Here is a 15,829-nt window from a genome sequence, read left to right on the forward strand (position 1 = left end):
TTTTTCCTAGAAGCTGTTGTTTAACACTGAGCGGGAGTAGAGCGCGATCATGTGAGCCGAGGAAAAGTACCCACTCGCGTGGGGGTTCAAACATTCCAGTCTCACTCGGGAGGCTTAAGGAGGGGTACTGTCAATATCATTGGCAAGAGAGAACCATTAGGAAAGTGATCAATGACAGTAAGTTCTGACCCCACATCATCGTTACGTAAGCCAGACCCTGGCAGGCTCCCTGGAGTGAAGTGCAAGGTCATGAGATCCCCATAGGCTCAGGGACAGAAGGTTCCTTTTTTACGTTCTAAGACTGATTAACCTGGGCTGTGGATTAACCGTAAAAGAAGGTTTACTTTCCGACGACCGGCAAGAGCGCATGCACCAGCCACGAAGTTCGTAACCATCCTACTTTGCTTGGCGCCTGTTCACATTTTGCCTTTTGGAGCAAAATGGACCAGTGCATTCTTAGACAAGGGAAAAGGAAAGGTCTCGTGTCTAACCCAAGGGGAGCTGGAGATCCACTCTGCAAACCTTTTGGCCAGAAATGGGACCTGAGGAGCTCTCTGTATGTATGACTCTCTCATTTTTCTCTGTAGAAAATCTGAGCCTGGGGCACCTGGGTGGCTCAGTGGGTTAAAGCCTCTTCCTTCGGCTCAGGTCATGTGGCTCCTGACCGTGCTCTGAGGCCGTGAGCTCGTTGCTTTCTCTGGGTATCATCCCCACTGCCAAGCTTCTCCTGTGCTTGGCCCTGTGGGGAGGTCCCATGTGAAGGGCCAGTCCTTCCTGTCCCCTCCCTCTGACCATTAATGAACCACTCTCTCTCTCTTCCTTCTCAACGATTGGGCCGTTGGAATCAAAGCGGCCCTCCGGTGACTCAGGCGTTTCCCATTGCCTATTCTAGCATCCTCTACTCTTAGCACTGAGAGTTTTTCACGTCCTATTTGGAACTGATAGGAAACCCTTTCATTGTTTCAGTACATGGATATTAGCACTGATGAAGGAAGCGTTCCATCAGATAATCGGCCGTTGCTGCGAGCTGGTTTCCAGAGTCAGCGTGCCCAGAATCAGCATGTCCCCACCTCCCAGTGACCCCCAGACTCAGCCCCTGGGGCACAGGATGGACAGGGGATCTGCCAGCTGCAGGACACAGGAGTCCGGGACTGAGCCTGGCCCCAGCCCCCACCGCCTCAACCCCCACCACCAGTTGAAATGGCGCCTTCTTGTCTCCTGGAGAGAGAGAGATGACAACATCAGGGATGGGAACTGCCCTTTCTTGAGTGCCCACAGTGGGCTGAGACTCTGCTTGGCCACCTGGAGACACATCTTCCTGCATCCCTCCCAAGTGCTGGTTTCTAGTTGTGCTCCTTGAAGCCCTAGGGTCCTGGACATCTTCCTGCAGACCTCCGAGCAGCTTTCCAATTAGATATTTGTGGATGATTTGAATAAAGCCTGGCTTTCTCATTGGATTGTCAGCCGTCTTGTGTTCTCCCTGCCCCTGGTCAAGGGCCCAACATAGTAGGTGCTCAATTAAATCTCTGGAATGAGTGAATAGTTGTTACCCTTCTCCCCCTAGTTGGAGATGAGGATCTCAGGCTCAGAGAAGGCAAATGATTTTCTTAAAACACACAGCAGGATTTGCACAGTGGGGGTGAGCGGTGCTTCTCTTCCTGGGAGAGGCTGCCCTTGGGAGTAAGACTCAGACAGAGCCAATTCTGCGAATGGGGCTGAGGGTGGTGGGGGAGAAAGAGGAGAGGGGTTTCCCATAGCCCTGTTCTGATTTCTACAAGGGAATTTCCCTTTGATGACTTCTGTCCCTTTTTTCAGAGCTAAAGTGACAACCCATGTCCACGTCCCTGGTTAAAGGTGCTCTCTCCTCCAGGAAACACATGTGCATTTTGGAATGAGCCATCTGTAAGGGAGCTGCTCCGGAGGAAAAGGCTGAACCGCTCGGCTATTCTCGGCTCTCACCTCCCTGCTGGTGCCAACTGGGTCGGCTTCTCCTGGCTCTTGAATTCTAACTGCTCTGACCATTTATCGAGCATCCCTCATGCACCTGGTACCCTGTGGACGTTATCACCAGTCCTCAGACCGAGCGCTCCACGACAAGCATTTCTGGGCCTGGCTCAGAGAGGGGATGCTGAGACCCAGAAGGCCAGATGGCCTGCTCAAAGTCACATGGACCTGGCAACTGCAAACCTGGGTTCTTCTAGGCCTCTCTGCCCCCAACTCCCCGACCAGATACCCCACTAGTCTGACCATTCAGAGGCAGTCGGGGAGCTGGTGGAAAACACAGATTCCAGGCCTTCCCCATGGAGAGTCAGATCCAGCAGGTCCCGGGCAGGGCCCAGGAGTCTTCATTGTGATGGTGGTCTGGGTGATTGTCATGCACAGGCATGTCTGTAAATGGCTGGTAGGTGACTCCTGGTCTAGGCACAGAGAGCTGCCTTTCTTGTGCGGTCTGGGCGAGAAATCTACTTTCTAGGCCCAAAAATCCTCCCCGGAGGGATGAGCCCTAGGGCCCAGATTATTTTCCCAGAGATAACCCCAGAGATCTCACGTGTGGCCATCTTTTAACAGCCACAGAAAAAAATCTCACCCCTTTCCAGTGTTGACTTCAGCTTTATTTTGTTTACTCTTAATGTGCTGAAGTACACCCAACGTAGAATTTGCTGTCTTAACTATTTTGAAGAGCGAAATTCAGTGGCATTAAGTACATTCGCATCGGTGTGTGGCCATCCCCACCATCCACCTCCAGAATCTTTTCATCTTCTCAGCCTGAGATTCTGTCCCCATTAAACACGAACCCCCCACCCCCCTCCCCAGCCCCTGGAAGCCACCATCCTATTTCCAGTCCCTATGCACTTGACTCCTCTACGGACCTTGTGTAAATGGATCATGCAGGATTTGTCCTTTTGTGTCCAGCTTCTTTCACTGGGCATAACGCCTCCACAGTTCCCCTGTGTATCAGAATTTCCTTCCTTTTTAAAGGCTCAATAGTACTCCCTGCTGTGGCTAGATCACACTTCCCCCATTCATCTGGTGATGGACACTGGGGTGGCTCCCACCTCTCGGCTACAGTGACTTTAGCTTTATTGTAACATTGTCACATTGTGCACATCCAAAACTAAACCTGGGCCCTGTGTCCTGCTACCACAATTAAACAGAACAGACGGATGCATTTAAATACAGTCAACATGATGAGACTAATGAAAATCAAATGGACGGCATTGCCTCCCAGCTCGGGGTGGTCGTGTCTCACGGCAACCTGGTCGGGACAGGAAGAGGGTGTTGGCTGTCTCCATGCAGACTCCGTGGAATCTGGCACGTTCTTTGGCCACTTGTGATGATGCAGTTTTTCTATGCTTTTCTCCCCAGAATGACCGCAAAGCCTTCGTTTTTTTATGAAACCCACAAATGTTGCTTGCCCTTCTCTGGTTATGGAGGCTTCCTTTATGTCTTGGGCCCGCCTTCATTCTTAGTATCCTCCGGCTATGGAGTTGTGCTCAATGCCTATCGGGAGCCAGTCGCTGGTGAAATTTCGTGGCTGCCTTCGGTTAGAGGGCAGAATCAGAATGCCTTCCTGAAGCTAAAAGCTCATGGTGTGCTAGTGATCCTGGAGTCTGCCGCTGGCCCTAGTTTGAGAAACACTTGGCTAAGCTCCTGTTCAGGCTGCTTCTGTCTGCCTGCAATGTCAGCTGTTGCCTAGAGTTACCTCCTGGTCTCTCAGGCTACCAGCAGGCTTCAAGGCTGTCCTCACTGACCGAAGAGTGACTCTTGTCCTGTTTTAAAGTCCTGGGTCCCTCTGCGACCTCTGTTTCAGTTCTGGCTTCCCCACTTGTTTTCAGCTCATTGTTGGGCAGGGTTTGAGATCAGAGAAACCTACCTCCTCCGATGATGGACTCTGCCCAGTGCTCCTCTCTTGGCCCTGTTTCTTCTTTCCTCCTCCCAGCATGGGCTCTGTAGAACTTGAATGATTTCTCACAGTCCGAGGGAGCATTTATTGAACACCTCCTATGTGCTACACATTGTTTCCTCGAAGCCTTCCTGCCTGTCAGGAAGGACTATGCTGTTCCTGCTTTCCACTTGGGGACCCTTTGAGACATCACTTTGCCCACAGCTACACATGGTGTAAGGAGCAAAGCTAAGGCCTGGCCGACTCCTCTGGGCTCCGCACCGTCTCCACCACCAGGGGCCATTCTTGGGGTAGAATTCTTGGGCTGTTGCCCAAGAAGGTGGTGAAGGAGGTGAACTGGCCCCATTGGTAGGAGATGAACTTGGCACTGCCAGTAGGAGGTGAACTTGGGATGGTCAGTAGGAGGTGAACTGGCACTGTCAGTAGGAGATGAACTTGGCACGGTCCGTAGGAGGTGAACTAGGCACTGTCAGTAGAAGGTGAACTTGGGATGGTCAGTAGGAGATGAACTTGGGATGGTCAGTAAGAGATGAACTTGGCACGGTCAGCAGGAGCCAGTAAGAGAGGAACTTGGCACGGTCAGTAGGAGGTGAACTGACTTTGAAGCCCGTTCACAGGCATTGCCCACCCAGCATGGAAAGTTGGCTGCATGCTTCCAGGCCTGTGCTTCCTCAAGCAGCTGGCGTGGAAGAGGAACAAACATCTCCCCACCACCACCCCGATGTCAGTTTTTCCCTGCCCTAAAGAATGATTGCCACTGTAGCTAAACCTAATCAGTTATCTTTCACTGTAGCTGCCTGGTGGGCCCATTGGGGGGTGATGGGTGAGCCCGGCTCTGAGGGGCTTCTTGGAGCACCCACGGCCTTCTGTCTGTAACATTGTTTGTGTGGGAAAGCGGTTTCACCATCCAAACAACAGCCTTACGAAAGAATTTTAAGAACACAATTAGTTCATAAATTGGGAACTTCCTGTCTTTGTTGGAGTGGGGGGATGGGCAGGGTAATGAGTTTCGAACACTAAATGAGATAAAACATCAAAACCCCCACAGCCTGGGGGCGGCTGGGTGGCTCAGTCGGTTAAGCATCAGCCTTTGGCTCAGGTCATGATGCTGGGGTCCTGGAATGGAGCCCCACTTTGGGCTCCCTGGTCAGCGGGGAGTCTGCTCCTCCCTCTCCCTCAGCCCCCACTCGTGCTCACTCTCTCAAATAAACAAATAAAATCTTTAAAAAAAAACCACCCCACAGCAAGATGCATTGTACCCACTCAAATAACTAGTCACAGTCATGTTTTTATTGTTGTTATCATTATTTCACGTAAAAGAAAATCTGTGTGGCTCAGGTTGGCTGAACTGGCAACAGCCAGCAGCAGGAGGCTTACTTCTCCTCAACTAAAGGCTTCCAGATGCATTAAGGCTATTCAAAAAATGGAGCAGGCTGGCAGGGAGTCCCCCGTCATGGAGCACAGACAAGGCGCTGAGATGGGGACTGTACCTGGGACAGAGCCTCGGAGGTTCTATCCACCTGTCAGGTTCTAGCTTCTCTGCCTCCCTTGGCCAACCCATGGCTTGAGTCACGCTGATTCTCCAGCACACCAGCACACATCTCTGTTGTGTCCTGCAAAACGCTCTGTGGCACCGTCAGTGGGCTTGTCCAGGCATCAGAGCAAGGACTTGGGAGCCTGCAGGTTCTGAGTTTGAATCCTCGGCTACTGCTCAGGAGTTCTCTGCTTTCTGTGCCCATCGGTGGAACTAACCGTAGGAATCAGCCCCGCTTGTTGAGAAGATTAAACGAGAAAAAATACATATAGTGTCCTTGGGGACGAGACTCCAGTTGCATCCCTTGTCGGCTGGGAAAGAAAGTCACTGAGTCTCTCTTAGGGTTAGTATCTTCAACTATTTGATGGAGCCATGACACCCACTTAACGCAAGGTCATGGTCCTAGTGACATTGGCAGTTACCGAGAAATGCCTGGCCTGGGCTAGACCCCTGAGAAATGATTATTTCAGGCTTAGCCACATCCTTCCCATGGGTCATAAGACCTTTCTCGATTTTCCTTTTCTGCTACCACAGCCAACATTAACTGAGCCTTTGCTATAAGCCAGACACGGTTCTGGGTGATTTCCATAGAATTCCTTGTTATTCTCACAGTGTGGATGGATAGTGTATGGTCTCTAACGTACAAGAGAAGGAAAGGAAGCATCAGGGAGGTGACGTGGCTTTCCCAGAGTCACACACCTAGTTAAATGGCAGAGCCAGGGTCTGGATCTGGGTCTGGCTGTGTGCAAAGGTCTCGCTCGAGAGCGAATCAATCTGTAGGCTTGCAAGTTGCTTGGCTGGCCAGGTGCCCGATGTCCAGCTGCATTCCCTTTGCAGCGCTGGCAGGCGGCACCAGGATGCTGGACCACAGGCGGGTTGCACGTCAGCTCCAGAAGAGTCTGAAACCTCCCCTCTCCTCCTGCCAGCCCTGTGCTCCAAACCTCTGCAGACCCTACTGAAAGTGCCTCCGGGAAGTCACTTCCCAGCCCCAGCAGCCGCAGCTCAAGGTCCCAGAGTCCCTGGACTTGTACAGAGTGGCGTGAGCAAGAGGCAACGTGGAGAGCGGCAAGAAGTGGCGAGGCGGCCGTTCTACCCTGGCTCTGTGTCCAATGGCTGTGACTTTGGGCAAGCCGGTAAAGTCTCTGAATTTCCCCTTCCTCTTTTTTTAGCGTGAAAGGTCACTGGAGATTTCCCAATAGTGATTCCAACACAGAATTTCTCTAATTGTTAAGACAAGAACTAGAAATAGTATTTACATCAGTGGGAAAGTTGGTTAGGACAATACAGTGAAGAAGAGGGACCTTGAATGAGGCTGAATGTAAGGAAATGGCTCAAATATTGACCAAGATTTCTCCTAAGCTCTTACAGTTTCAGTTACAAAGAAATTGTTCCCTCCCTAAGGGGTGAAGATAGTGGGCAAATGGACTGAGCTGGGGCTTAGGGTGTAAAGAAGAGAAGGTGCTGGCCGGGGCCAAGGGTGGGGGTTGCTGAGTCTTTCTTTGTCAGCAGATCTCCAGAATCCATCTTCTGTATCTTTCTTTCCCTGTCATATTTTGAGGCAGAGGTTTGGCTCTCAAACCTCTTGTAGTGACACTGTCCTTCCCAGTGACCTGCTTTCAGAATTTTGTTTCCATTTTAGCTACCTTGCCCATGATGAAGACATGCTGTCACCAAGTGGCAGTGCTATTTCCATCTTGCCTACATGCTCAAGGGGTTTAGTGGTAGCTGTAGTTTGTTAGAATGGAAGATGACACTGGCTTAAAATGTGTGTGTGTGTGTAAACAGAATCATGCATTAGCATTTTGGTAGTTGCTAGTTCTGTTCTAGATGCCATTAAAAGCCTTAAGAGGAAATGCCCTTCCCACAAATTCTCATCAGTGGTGTTATTACATCATGTAAGAAATCTCTTTGGCAATTAGGATAGGGTACATCTATGGAATAGAAAGTCATGGCTTGGGGCGCCTGGGTGGCTCAGTGGGTTAAAGCCTCTGTCTTCGGCTCGGGTCATGGTCTCAGGGTCCTGGGATTGAGCCCCACATCGGGCTCTCTGCTCAGCAGGGAGTCTGCTTCCCCCCCTTCTCTCTGCCTGCCTCTCTGCTTACTTGTAATCACTCCCTATCTGTCAAATAAATAAATAAAATCTTTAAAAAAAGAGAGAGAGAAAGTCATGGCTTTTTCCTCTAAAGAAGGAGGTAAGTGTTCTGATTTTTTTTTAAAGATGACTAAGTGATCAGTCCCCACCTTTTCACAGAAGACAATTAGAAAAACTGGACCACCCAAAACAGAACAAAATGCCTGCTTGAAAGCATCAGAGAGCTACCAGCACTGTGAAGTGTTGCTGGGCCAGCACAAAATATAAAGTAAAAAATCAGAAAAGTGCGTTCAGCATTTGGGACCACTTGTCCATGAGGGTGTTTGCCAATTTCAGAAGAGGTAGCTAAGACCCGAGCCACTGTTCTAGACAGTTGGTGGGGCTAGGAAGAGAAAAGTTGGTGAGAGCCGATCTACTGCTTGGGCTCTAAGTCAGGATCCTGAAGCAGTATGCCCTGGAAGTAAGGGAGAAGTGGAGGTGGGCTTAGACTATTCCTGGCAGGAACTGCTCCTCAGTGCCAAAGGATCTCAAACCCTAAAACTGGACTTCGGATTTAGCGCCTAAGGAACTAGCAGTGCCTTTCTGGGGATGTTTAACCCCTTTCATGCCTTTTGGGAGAAAGGTTTCAATATCTTTCTGGAGGAGCACAATAACATTCTAGACCCCAAATTATTTCTACAAACAATGTTGAAGATTTAAGTATTCAGGGGCACCTGGGTGGCACAGCTGGTTAAGCGTCTGACTCTTGGTTTTGGCTCAGGTAGTGATTTCAGGGTCTTGAGATCAAGACCCACGTGGGGCTCCATACTCAACTCAGGTCTGCTTGAGACTCTCTCTTTCCCTCTGCCTCTGCCTCTGCCTCTTCCCACTGCATGCTATCTCTCTCTCAAATAAATAAATAAACATTTAAAAAAAGATCTTATTTTATTATTTATTTGACACAGAGAGGGAGAGAGCGATCCAGAGAATAAGCAGGGGGAGCAGCAGAGGATCCCCTGATGAGCCGGGATCCGGATGTGGGGCTCGAGCTCACGACCCTGGGATCATAACCAGGAGCTGAAGGCAGATGCTTAACGAACGGACTGAGCCACCCAGATGCCCCTAAAGAAAAAAAGATTTTAATGTCAAGTACATAGTAAAAGTAGTTAGGCATAGGCACAGAGGAGACCATATGATTGAAAACCAAAAGAAGCAATAAACGATGGAAAACAGATGAGGAGAAATGGACACGTCCACAATTTCAGTGTGAGATGTTAATACCACCTGTGAGATGTTAATACCACTCTGACCTCTCTCAGTAACTTATAGAATAAGCAGGGGAAAAATCAGTAAGGATATAGAGGATTCAAATAACATGGTCAGCAAATTTGACCTCCTGGACATATACAGTACATTGAACACAACTACTTTAGAATAGACATTGTTTTCCAGCACACATTGGAGATTTACCAAAAATGTATTTTACTGGAAAGCAAATCTCAAAAAGCCTCAAAGAACTGAAATAAAATAGACTATGTTTTCTGACCACAAGATAATTAAGTTATAAATAAAGATTATCTTTAAAAATATCTTAAAAAGTTATAAAAAAATCTTCACATATTTGGAAATTAAACAATACTCAAAAACCACAAAAACCCTAAGGGCCAGAAGAAAAAAACCCAGGATGGCAATTAAAAATATGTTTTGAATGAATGATGATTAAAATATCACATGTTAAAATGTGTGGAATGCAGTTAAAGCCATGCTTGGAGGGAAAATTGTAGCCTTAACACATATACTAAGAAAGAGGAGAAGTTGAAAATAAACAAGCTAGACAGTTGATTCTCTTTCACTGTCTAGTTAATAGGTTGCACAGGGAGAACTTGACTTTACAAACAGGGTATGAAGTCATATTATTTTTGCCTCTTGTCTGAACTAGATTTAACATTTTTGTGTGGCAAAATGTCATACACATCCAGGGCGCCTGGTTGACTCAGTTGGTGGAGCGTGTGACTCTTGATCTCAGGGTCATGAGTTCTAGCCCCGTGTTAGGGGAAGAGATCACTAAAAAAAGAAAAAAAAATGTTATATCCATCATTGCAGAGGTCCTTATCTAATTTGGCAGGTCAACAGCATTTAATATGGTGGACACTCTTTCATTCTTGTAATTCTTTCTTGTAACTCTTTCTTCACTTGGTGCTGAGGCAGCGGTGAGCCCGAGCCAGCTCCTGTCAGCTTGCAAGAGTTGATTGTGGGCTAGCAATTGGTCGAGTGACATCTCATTGGCAGCTTGAAATGGGCTGTGGTGGCAGAGTTTACACCATGGAAATTGGAAAACACTATAGATCATAAGTGGATCTATTGATCGATCAATCTATTGATCTGTCAATCCCCACTGTTTATTTTCAGCAAGCGAGAAACTGGTATAGCCAAAAGGAGCTTAAGGAGAGGGTTAAATGCCACAGGCACCCTGGATGGCGTCCTGGGACGAGAAAGGACATTGGGTAAAACTCAGGACATCCGAAGAAAGTATGGATTTGAGTTCATAATAATGTTAATAATTAATTAGTTAATAATTATTAATTAAAATAGTAATGTCGGTGTTATTCATTAATTGTAACAAAAGTACCACACTCATGGAAAATACTACTAATAAGGGGAACTGGGTGGGGAAGTATGGGATCTCTCCGTGTAAGCGCTGCAATTTTATTGGAAGATGTTAGTGATTTGGGGGAGGAAGACCTCAGGGGTAGAGGGTCATTCTCATCATGTCAGATCACGGGAGTGTGCTGTCAGCATGGTCTGTCACTGTGGGTGTTGACCTTGAGCACCTGGTCATGCTTGTCAGGCGTCTCCACTGTGAAGTCGTTCTTTCTTCCCTTTTTGATACTCCTTCACTTTTGAGCCTTAGGAATTTCCCTCTGCCTTCCTCCCTCCCTCCCTGCCTCCTTCTCTCCCTCCCTCCATTCTCTCCTTTCTTCCTACGAAATCTGCAGTGCATTGAAAGGAATGTTTATTAGACTTTATCCAATTCTAGGAAATACTAAGCTACTCATAATTGTGTGACTTGGGCAGGCCACTTATCCTTTCTGTGCCTCAATTTTCTCATCTGAAAAATGAAAGACTCATATTCCCACCACAGAGGATCCCTATGAACAAACATATAAAATGTTTAGAATGGTGTCTAGATATAGTAAGCGCGATGTGCCAGCTATTATTAGAATGATGATTGCCTATTGCCCACTGTCATTTTGCTGGAAGTGGAACTCCCATGTACTCTTTTATTTTTTAAGTAAACATGGGGCTTAAATTCATGACCCTAAGATCAAGAGTCGCACACACTCTGACTGAGACCCCCGGGCACCTCTTCCTACCATGCACTTTTTTTTTTTGAGAGAGAGAGTGAGAGAGCATAAGCACGTGAGTGAGTAGGAGAGGGGCAGAGGGAGAGGAAGAGGGAATCTCAAGCAGGCTTCAGGCTGAGCGTGGAGCCTCACGCGGGGCTGGATCTCATGACCCTGAGATCGTGACCTGAGCTGAAATCAAGAGTTGGATGCTTAACCAACGAAGCCACCCAGAAGCCCCATACTCTTCTGATTAAAAAAATATTTCTGAAAGAATCATGGCATTCTGGGACTGTGTGTCTGGGCCCAGAGTCTGGGGGCAATGGCAGGACAGCCATAGCTCATGCAGTGTCCAGGAAGTATCAGGAAGCCACGAGAAAGAGGGAGGGATGGACAGGCAGAGCAGATGCTCGGAGAAGCAGCTTGTTATTCACTTGGTACAGCCAGGATGGGTGTTCAAGGCAGGATTCCATGCTGGGAAAGGGCTGGTGGGAGCCAGTGTGTCTCCTGGGCACAAGGTTAGACTTCCTTTCCATGTCAGAGATCAAGGCAGATGAAATGTTCTAGAAGCCTGAGACCCAACTAACTGGCTCCCACACTGGGCAGGAAGTGGCCTTGTATCCCTCATCAGAAGCTTGGAAACAATTTTTGAGGCATACCTTGAGCTGGAAAGAAGCTCCTGGTATTATTCCAGGCTGAACTCTTGCTGGTTGCAGGACCCACCATGCTGTCAGTCGGTGGCTGGAGGCTCATTTGAGCGGGGCCAGGTGGGGCAGGGCCCAGGCTGACCCACAGCAACAATGTCTGGCAGCTGGTATACTGGAACCCATCGTGGCAGACACCAGTGGTCAGCTGCCCAACATCCATCCCCACCCTCTGCCTGTAAAAGAGTAGCAGATAATCAGCTGGGGTCACTTTGAGGAGGGCTTTTCTTTCCTGATGAAAAGAGATGGACTCAGCTCTAACCCATCCTCGTTCTTCCCTCTTCCCTTATCTTGAATGTGGATCTAATGGCTGGAATGACAGCATCCATCTTAAGATGGATAAATAAAGAAAGAGATTCACAGAGATTTCAGCCCAGGCGTCCTCCAGACACTGGACAGCATTTGGATTTCCCCTTATGTGAGATAAATACATCCTTAGTTAAGTCACTGAAGCACACACTCTGTGTGTGTGTGTGTGTGTGTGTGTGTGTGTGTGTGTGTGACTGAACATAATCTTGGTTATCCCCCAATCTATCCTCAGTTTAGCCACCCCTAATGATTTTCCTACAACACGGGCATCACTGTGTCCCTCTTCTTGGGAGATACCATCCTGCTCTATCAGACTGACCAGAATGAAGAAGACTGAGAGTACTCCAGGCTTGTAGAAGGAAAACAAGGCCTGGCACCCACTGCTGATGGTACCGTGCGTTGGTCCAACACTTTGGGAGAATAATCGGCAATAGCTTTCCAGATTAAAGAGGCTCACGACCTACTCTTGGGCAGTTGCACGGAGTCAAGAGAGCACGGCTCCCGCACCCCGCAACCCTGGCCCAGGACACACCTCATACTGGCTGGCAACGCGGGGCCTGGCAGAGCCGTGGGGCCCGTCCCAGCTGAGGCCAGCATTGTTGTGACCGGCGGCCGTGTGTTTCCACCCAGCTGGACAGGCCTGCAGCTGGGCCCTGCCTGACGGTAATAAAGAACATGGCGACCTCACTGGCCCGCCACAGCCCAGCGGCAGGAAACATTCCAGGAGCACCTGTTTCCTGAGGACCCTGTCAGGGGCTCCCGGGCACCATCTGGGCGCTGCCCCATATGTTGTTTGCATTAGGAGTTTAGAAAAACAATTCAGCTTTGACTAATTGCTCTTTAATTTTTTCAGGCACATCCAAAGCCTCACCCCTGCCCTACTCCCTCTTTCTAGCTCCTCTCAGGAGCTCCCCAGGCTGCTGCGCACGCGAGCACAGGGCGCTCGCAACATCCCTCACACCCCATGCGCTCACACACACCCCACATCTATGCACACCCACGTGTGCGCCGTCCATACCTCCACTCAAACACATCACACTTCACCTGCCACACAGCATACACTCTCACCCACGCCGCACACTTCTACCCACAACCCGCTCAAACACGCACACACTCACACGTATATGCGCATGCACACAATACACTCACACATGTGCTCACACACACACCTGCCTACACTCACACGTGTGCTCACACAAATACACACACACACACACCCGCCTACAGTCACACGTGTGCTCACATACACACACACACACACACACACACACACACCCGTCTTACACAGTTCTGGAGAATAATCTTCTCTCTCTGTAAAGGTGGGGGCTTTAGTCCTCTGAGGGTGGCAGGGGAAGGGAAGGCATGAGACCTCAGGAGCCCTAAGAACTTGGGGGTGCAAAGTGGCACTTATGAGCGTGGACCAGGAGCTAGAATGCCAAGGTTGAATTCTAATTCTGCAACTTCCCACCTCTGGGCATCGTGTCCGCCTGTCTGTGGTGCAGTCTCCCTCCTCCTTTATCAGAGTGGGAAGTTGCTGCCGTTGGTGGTGCCTCTGTACAGGCGACAAGCTTAGAACAGTGCCTGGCTTTCTGTTTGTTCTAAAAAATTCCACAAATCAAAGTAACACCAAAACTCAGTACTGAACATAACAGGCTTTTCCTCTGGATGTTTCTGATGGCATGATTCTGAATCAGTTCCCCAAAGCTGAGGGTTCCTCCTCGCATGGATGCCCCTGCTTTATTACATCTACAGGGGAGCCGGTGGCCTTCTGTAAAGCAGAGGAAGCCGAAGCACAGAGAGGTTAAGTTGCTTTCCTGACGTCACACAGTCTGGAGCCGTTCTGCAGAGTTTCCACTGTGAACCATACTGCCATTCCAGGGCAGGTTGCACTGTGAGGGAGAGGGGCAGGGCAGGAAGAGGGGGAGGCTTGGTGAGGGAGGGGGGAAGCGGGACGGGTGCACTCGGTTGTAGACAGTGGGCATGGCTGCAGGAAACTGGAGTGGCCTCAACGAAGGCCCCCAGCTGGAGTTAACACAGCCTGTCCGGCTGGACCAGACCCAGTTTCCAGGCGGCTCCAGGGCGGGAGGCCCAGGGGGGGCTGTGGCGCCGGTGAGGTGGAGGGTGCCCGCAGAAGGGCTGGCAGGACTGCGGGGCAGTGGCCAGCTCCGTACCCGGCTGAGGGCTTCCTGAGGCCTCATTCTGGCCTGCCACCCAGGCCACGGCCCAGGCCTGATGGCCCTAGCAGGGCTGCCATCTAGAACAAAGCGTCCTGCAGGAATTCCGGCCCGGGTAATGGGTAATGCGATGCATTGTGGGGCCGGTCCTTGAGCTGGGTCACCCCACCCCCACCACCCCCAACCCACTGTCTGCTCACGGTCTGGGGTCTTGGAAGTCACCAGCAGCACTTAAGATGGCAAGGACCCCCTTGCTTGGCCCGCCCCTGAATTCCACAGCTGCTTTGATACTCACCTCACCTCTCCCCTTCCTGTCCTCAAAAGTGTTTGCCTCGGGACCAGCAAGCTGGGCAGGAGGGGGCGCTTCCTGGCAGGCTGGACTGCTGGGCTGAGCCGAGACTCCCAGACTGTTACAGCAGCGAAGATTTCCTTCCTGAAAAACACACCAGCCTCTGCTCTCTGTCCCTCTGGGTTTCTCTCCAGAGAGCCTGGGCAACCTCTACTCCTCGGCTCCTGGCTGGACTGTAGGGAGCCCCTTCCTCCAGGGGCCCCCACAGCCAGGCAGGTGCCCTGATTGCACACAGCCCACCAAGGTGAAGTCAGAGCCCAGATCAAGTTTCTTAAGCCTCTGTGCCCAGGTTTTCTCAGGGGTATATGGGCATCTCTTTCCCTCACCCCCTTACCCAGTGTGCCCACAAACCCTGCCCACTCTGCCTTCACTGTGCATCGAATCTGACCTCTTTGCCCGATCCCCTGCTGCTACTCAGTCCCAGGCCTCCCTGGGCTCCCCACCTCCTGCCTGGGTCCTTTGTGTTCCAAACACAACCTCTTCTCCCCAGGGCAGGTGACAGGATCCCACTTTAACCAGTCCCCCCTTTGCTCAAAACTCTCCCCAGGCTCCTGCGTCATCCAGAGGGAAAGTCCTCCCCTCCTTTCTCCTCTCCTCCTTTCCTACCATTCGCCCCATCCTCCACCCCCCACGCACGGTCTTCCTCCTGCTCCTCATACACACAGGCCCAGGCCTGCCCCAGGGCCCTTGCAATGCCTGTTCCCTCTTCCTGGAAGGTGCTCCACTCAGATACTACCAAGGTCCGCTTCCTCACATCCTGTGAGTTCTCCTCAAACGTCACTTCTCATTTCTTTGTTTAAATCCTCCCCTGCTCCCCTTCCTGATTCGGTGTCTCGCAGGCATTTTCAGCCTTCACGAACTTTGCTGATGGAGCTCCTTCTTGCTGGAAGGTCAGCATGGAAGGTTGAAGGTGGGGACGCTTCCTGCTTTGTTCACAACCTGCGGTGTCCCAAGACACCTGGGACGGAGGCAAGGTTCTTAGAAGGTACCTGAAAAACAACTGTTGCCTGAGGGAATGAAGATCCCCTGCCTTAAGGGGTCAGGAGCACTGACAAAGGTAATATATGTGAAGTGCTCAGCGGGTTCAGAGGCAGAGCCAGTGCTCAGTGGATAAGAATGGTGATGATGGTGGAGACTAGTAGTGGTATTAGAGTTTTGGTGGCTCTTGTTGGAAGTCCTTGGTGGACCAGCATCCATTCCCTCTTCTTTCAATAACTCACCCCATCCCCCCTGGGAACAAACCCTCCCCTCCCCCACCGTGGGCCCAGTGATTGCCTGGGGCTGGCCCTGGCTGGCTCTGGGGGTGGGCCACCCCAGCCACAGCTAGCCAATGCCCTGCATTCCCCTGCCCACCACAATAGGCTCAGAGACAGTCCTGATCCAAGTCAACTGGAGGCATTCCTGTTTCTGACGGCCTCCAGGCTGAGCAGATAGACACAA

The 15,829-nt window shown here is 50.3% G+C and overlaps 1 long non-coding RNA gene across 1 annotated transcript; it reads right to left on the reverse strand.

Annotated features, from left to right (window-relative positions):
• Window positions 1–8,447: 8,447 nt before the first annotated feature.
• Window positions 8,448–14,467, reverse strand: LOC131825804 (uncharacterized). Its single transcript, XR_009351313.1, has 3 exons — window positions 14,336–14,467; window positions 11,513–11,733; window positions 8,448–8,631 (listed from the first exon to the last, which is right to left on the reverse strand). It is a non-coding gene; the product is annotated as an uncharacterized LOC131825804 (long non-coding RNA).
• Window positions 14,468–15,829: the final 1,362 nt, after the last annotated feature.

This window comes from Mustela lutreola, chromosome 2 (genome assembly GCF_030435805.1).
Source record: "Mustela lutreola isolate mMusLut2 chromosome 2, mMusLut2.pri, whole genome shotgun sequence".
Lineage (NCBI taxonomy): Eukaryota > Metazoa > Chordata > Mammalia > Carnivora > Mustelidae > Mustela > Mustela lutreola.